The sequence below is a fragment of the Mus musculus genome, chromosome 8 (assembly GCF_000001635.26).
Source record: "Mus musculus strain C57BL/6J chromosome 8, GRCm38.p6 C57BL/6J".
Classification (NCBI taxonomy): Eukaryota; Metazoa; Chordata; class Mammalia; order Rodentia; family Muridae; genus Mus; species Mus musculus.
This window is the reverse complement of record NC_000074.6, coordinates 64,875,113-64,881,221: the sequence shown is the minus strand read 5'-3', so window position 1 is coordinate 64,881,221 and position 6,109 is coordinate 64,875,113. Positions and strand designations below refer to the sequence as shown.

General features: G+C 43.8%; 1 long non-coding RNA gene across 1 annotated transcript; it reads left to right on the top strand.

Moving 5' to 3' along the window:
• Positions 1 to 220: 220 nt before the first annotated feature.
• On the top strand, positions 221 to 4,225 carry Gm40501. The gene is made up of 3 exons (XR_870468.2): positions 221 to 374; positions 1,746 to 1,881; positions 2,998 to 4,225. It is a non-coding gene; the product is annotated as a predicted gene, 40501 (long non-coding RNA).
• Positions 4,226 to 6,109: the final 1,884 nt, after the last annotated feature.

Sequence of the window (6,109 nt, the reverse complement as noted above, 5' to 3'; positions counted from 1 at the left end):
GAGCCACCCACCAACCCCCGTTCCCACAGAGAGGCCAAGAAACATTATTATAATAAGAATTACTGTAGAGGAAAAGGGGTCAAACAGATCTGGTCGCTTAGCTGGGAGCGGAAGAAAGTGTTCTTGGTTAAGGAGGTGACTGAGGGACAAGAAGGATCATGCAGTACCCAGAACGTTCTGTCCTAGCTTCCTCCCCCATCCCAGACTTGTCTAGCTGTGAATCTGGACTGCTTCATCTGCGGCTTGATGAAGCCTGATTAAAGGCCGAGCTGTGCCGAAATATTTGGCACTATCTTTCAGAGCGGATACAGATAAACACCGGCCTTGCCAAGGGGCAGTTTCAAAAGTTTAGGCGTTTTCGCGCATATAAACCGGTAACTGGGAGAGTGAGAGGGGAACTGGTAATGCGGAAACAGAGAGGAGGAAGAGGAGGGGAGGGAGGGGTAGGAAGGAGGAAGGGGAGGGGGAGTTGGAGAGAGAAGGAAGAGGAGGAGGAGGGGGAGAGAGGAGGAAGGGGAGGGGGAGAGAGGAGGAAGAGGGGGAAGGGGAAGTAGTGAAAAGAAGGAAAAGTAGGAGGGTGGGAAGGAAGAAAGCTGCACAAATGAGAGTGTGGGGAGACAGAAAATCAAGGAAAGGTTTCTTAATTTTTAAGTTTGTAAAGAACCCTCAGACTGAGAATGTAGCTCAGTTGGTAGAGTGCTTGTGTAGCATGCAGGGGGCCCTGGGTTCCATCCCCAGCACTGCATAAACTGGATAGAGTGCACACACTGTAATCCCAGCTCTGGAGATACTGGAGTATCCGAAGCTCAAGGCCACTCTTGGATGCATACTGAGCCCAAAGTCAGCCTGGGGTCAATGAGATTGTGTCTCTGAATAAACTAGTTTAAAAGCAAAGTGACAGAGGCTGCAGGTGCACTTTAGTCATAGAGCATTTTCTTACGATATCTAAGATCCATCCCCTTGGACCACCACCACCAAAAACAGAGGGGAGAGAGAGAAAGAGAAAGAGAGGGGGCAGAGAGGCAGAGAAGGGGAGGGAAGAAGAAAGGGAAAAGGAAGGGGGAGGGAAGGGAGAGGCAAGGGGAGAGGAGGGAAGGGGTGAGGGGAGGAGCAATAAAAACATATTTTAAAATAAAGATAGGTTGTTAGGTGATGGTGGTGCACGCCTTTAATCCCAGAACTCTGGAGACAAAGGCAGGCAGATCTCTGAGTTCAAGGACAGCCTGGTGTACAGCGTGAGTTCCAAGACAGCCAAGGCTGTCTCTAAAAAACTACCACCACCACCACCAATAATAATAATAAATGATAAGGCAATAAGAAGTTCTCTACAAAGCATAGAGATTTGACATTGCAAAGAAACAAGCCTATTGCTATTATAAGATGGAAGTATAAAATTGTAATTAAAAGCACCTATTGCTTAAAGGCAAATTGAATAGCAAGCATATAATGCTCTTACTTGCTTGTACATTTACCACATAAAAATTATGCTAGAGAACTGTACTATGAAAAACAGAAATGTTCTACAGTCCACCAAGGAATGTGTGTGTGTGTACATGTATGTATGTGTATGTTTGTGTGTATATGCATGTGTATATGTGTGTATGTGTGTATGTGTGTGTATGTGTGTATGTGTGTGCGTATGTGTGCATGTGTATGTATGTGTGTGTTTGCATTTGTGTGCGCGTGAAGGCCTGAGGTTGACATCAGTTATCGTCCTCAATTGCTCTCCACCTTCTCTGTTGCAGTAGAGTCGATTGAGGCTAAAGCTCACTTGTGGCTGCTCTGCCTTCCTGCTTCCCTCTGAGCCTTTGGATCCCAGCTGGGCCTCACACCTGCCTGGTATTCACACGGGTGTTCAAGATCCAAACTCAGGCCCACAAGGTGAGTGTTTTACCCACTGAGTTATTTCCCCAGACCCAGAAAGACATATGTTAAGATATAAGCAGAGCCACTTTGAGAAGAATATCTGAGGATTCTGAAAAATATATGAGAAGAATATCATATCTGAATTTCGTGTAACTCTTCTTTTTAAGCAATCTGGTTGAGTTGGGTCCTGTATGAAGCTAAGTTTGTGTGACCTGACTTATCTGAGTTAGACTATGAGGGATAATTCCTCATTTGCCACATTCCTAAAACGCATTGTTAAAAGTCATCACTCAGTGGGTAGAATCACTCAGCACTCTGAAAACTCTAATTCTGAATAATTATGCTGAATTACTTGAAGAACTCAAGCAAATTAAAGTCTGGCTTATAACATTCCTTTGGAGATCTGTAAGTCTGTACTTTAAGGCACTTCTGGAATAAGACACAAATTCTCACAATTTCCAAGAAGAGTATTATTTGGACCGGTTTTGACAAATAGATAAAAATCATTTTAATTATCCTATCATTCATATGCAAATAAATGCTGTTGGAGAACCTCAGGCATCCTCCAAAAGGCTTCCAGAGTAAAGCTAGTAGTTCCTTGGTGTGTTTTTTTCCCTCCGCAAACAATTTATGCAGCAAACACTCTCTTCAGAGAAAGCACAGTGGTTGCAATCTCGCCATGGTAGAATCTTCCAGCTCCTTAGGTGTCGTGATTATTTAGTGACAGGTCACTACAGTCCTCATCATTTTACTACTCTAGTGTTAATTGTGCCATGTATTTAAAACCTTCTGGGACAAAAAGCCCAGATGGCAGTTCCTTGTGGTTTCATTTTAGCTTCAACACTAACCAGGATTCTGAAAAATAATATGGGTTTGGGGGTCGATTTGCTGATGAATATTTACCGGCTTCTTTGTCTTCATGAGCGATGTGCTGGGAGATAGTGAAGACCTTGTAAGAAAAAAAAAAAAAAGTTGGAAAATGATGAAAACTAGCCATAGTCCACTAAGGTGAGGGAGGGGTTTAGGAGCCGGTCCAGGCTGGATGAGTCCCTTAGTATGGGACTATGAAGAAGGTCATAAGCCACTCAGCCATCTAGTGGTTTGTTGTGTCTTCCCCATCGCCCCGCTCAGGACTCACGAAATTCAGACTCACTGTCTAGATAGTCAAGGATGGCCCTGACTTTCTGATCCTCCCACCTGGTGCTGGTTAACAAGTGTGTACCACACGTGGAGCCAGAGATCACTGAACCTAGGACTTCACGCACGCTAGACAAGCATTCTTCCTACTGAGCCGCATCCTGAGCTCCACGGACTGGTTCCTTCTGCTCAGGAGAATTATGGTAATGGTTGATCAATGTGCTTCTGTAAGCTGTGAGACCTTCGTTAGCTTACAGACGACTTATGGAAGGAAACCGAAAAACCGAAGAAAAGACTGACCTAAGGATAAAATGTGTGGAGGCGAGCTTGGCCAGACTCCAGGTGAATATCAGCCAAAGTTCAACGGAAGTCTGCACTGTACACAGAGCAGAGATGAGTCAGGGAAGGGAGCGGGTGAGCTGTGATCCTCCTTGCCCTCGGGGGTCGTCATCGTATACTGGTCCACAATGGCAAAGGGAGCCGGGATAACTGGTGTCCAGAAGCTCCGTGAGTATGTACGGTGAAGGAGACATACCAGGACCGCTGCAGGGAGGCCCATCACCTTTACTTAGGGTGATTCAGGTTTATATAATTTGGAGAACGCAGGGGAATCTCAGGTGCTAGCTGAACGGGTTCTTGTCAGGAGAAAGTAAGCTGAACCTGTAATCTAACTAAAACTGTCTATAGTTAGAGGTGTGTGTGTGGGGGGGGGGGGGTTAATTCCCCAGACAAGGTCAGAGAAGGAAGTGGAAGCCCTGCCAACAAGGGAGTCCTCCCTTCTGTGATGAACTGGGAGGGTATCTGGTTAATGGTAGACTTCGACCTTAATTAGCAGAGTTTTCCCACAGCGAGTCTTCCAGATAGATCCTCAAATGTACATTTTGTGGAGGAAGAGATAGAGCTATAGATCACAGCGTACAAGAAAGGGGTCCCTGTCTTCCCTCCATCGCCTCTGCCATGGACATCTTCCATTTATTAAGGTGCCACTCAAAAGCCACTTCTTCTGTTACCTTCTCTACTTTTCCTAACTAAAAATAATCCCTCTCATGTAGGAAATTCTCCTGTTCATACAGCACTTTCTCTTTGTGTATTGGTCACCTATGTGTTTACATTTTAAATTATATAGTCTGCAGCCTATCTAACAGAGTTCTGTCTAAATACCAATAAAAACCTTTTGTTGTTATGATTATCTTGAGATGTGGTCTTGTTATGTAACACATGTTGGCCTGGAACTCTTTCTGTATCCCAGGCTAGAATGGGACTCTAACCATCCTGTCTCAGCTACCCAAGTGCTGGGATTATAGACACACCTCAACTGGCTGTTGATGTTAGTATTTAATAAATAATTCCTAGGACCTTTTTTTAAATGGACATATTTCTTAACCTTGTCCAGACTTAAAAGAGAAACAGTTTTATTTTGTTTTTCCTCATTTGCTATTTTTTTTTTTTTTTTTTTAGATCCAGGTGGCCCATTTGAGTTGTTAGAGAAACACACTCTCTAGCAGGTGCTTCTGATCAATTCCCTGTAGTCTAGACAGGGTGATCTATATAGCTTATTCTTGCTGCAGGGAAAGCAAAATAAGGAAGGTATTCCGGCTTCATGACTTTTTCCTTTCTTTCAATAATTGCCATATATAAACTCCACCTGTTTACTTCTCCCTTTTCTCATGAATCCTGACTGTAGATCATTTAAAGTTCCCACCCAGAGCATTCCATTAACTCTGTGCTATGACTCAAATCAGTCAGTTGCCATCATCATTATTGTCCTTGTGGGCTTCTTCCAGGGGGTGGAGTCTTGGTGGCCTTAGCTTTTCTTTTTTTCTCTTTTGAATGAAAGTCAACTAGTTAGGTTTACATCCAATCCAACACTGAATAGCTTTATGTTACTAATTATCAGAGGGCCAAACAGTTCACTTGATATAAAGTAGCTAAATGTAACTCAATGTAAAAAGTTGAAAATGTTTGCAACTCTTACTAGGCTCAAGGAAGCCATTAAAAGATGACGTTAACAGTGAGAAGCTGCTTTGCACCTGATGAAAAATTCATAGTTCAAAGAAAGATGCTTTCTTCTGTCCATGAGCACTAGAGAATTTTTACGCCCTGAGGGAAGAGTGACAGATTAACATTCTGACAGATAAAACAGTGTTAATTTGTCATTTCTTCTCCTGGGAAATACGTGAGAGGCTCAATGACAATGACAATGATGATGATGATAAAGAAGAAAGACCACACCATCCATCAAGTATAGTGATGAAACACTGAATGAGTGAGTGAGTAAGTGAATGAATGAATGAATGAATGAATGAATAGAGGAAACCAATTGCTCTAATTCAAAGAAGTAGGAATGTGTGTTAGAGAGCCTCCTGGAGAGTGAGGGTTGCTCTCACCTTCCGCAAAGCCTCTGGCCCATTCTGGAAATCTTCACTGCCACTAGTACTGAGGCATCCTGCATTGAAAAAGGCACCCGTCTGCTTGTTCTGTCTCAGCTGGGCATTGCACGACCCTGCCAGTGTTTTCTGATCTTTGCACATCTTCACAAGATGGTGACAGCAAAGCAGATGACCTCTGACCTTTGCGCTATCTGTTCTCCATCAGAACTTTTTCCTTTCCTTTCCTTTCCTTTCGTTCGTTGAGTGAAGAAAGAAATGGTGAGCTCATCAGTAAATGACATCACAACTGCCTCTCGAGAGGATAGATCAGAGCTGGTGAGATGGCTCAGCTGGTATAGACACTTTCCATAGCTTAATGACCTGAGTTCAATCCCTAGGACTCACACGATGGAAGGAGAATCTCTTAAAAAGTTGACTTCAGCCGGGTGTGGTGGCACATGCCTTTAATCCCAGCACTCGGGAGGCAGAGGCAGGCCGATTTCTGAGTTCGAGGCCAGCCTGGTCTACAAAGTGAGTTCCAGGACAGCCAGGTATATACAGAGAAACCCTGTCTCAAAAAAAAAAAAAGTTGACTTCAATATGCACACCATGGCATGTGTGCCCCCAAACCTAAACATCTCTCTCTCTCTCTGATCTGTGTGTGTATGTTTCTCTGTTTCTGTCTCCATCTCTCTCTCTCTCTCTCTCTCTCTCTCTCTGTATGTCTCTATCTCCCA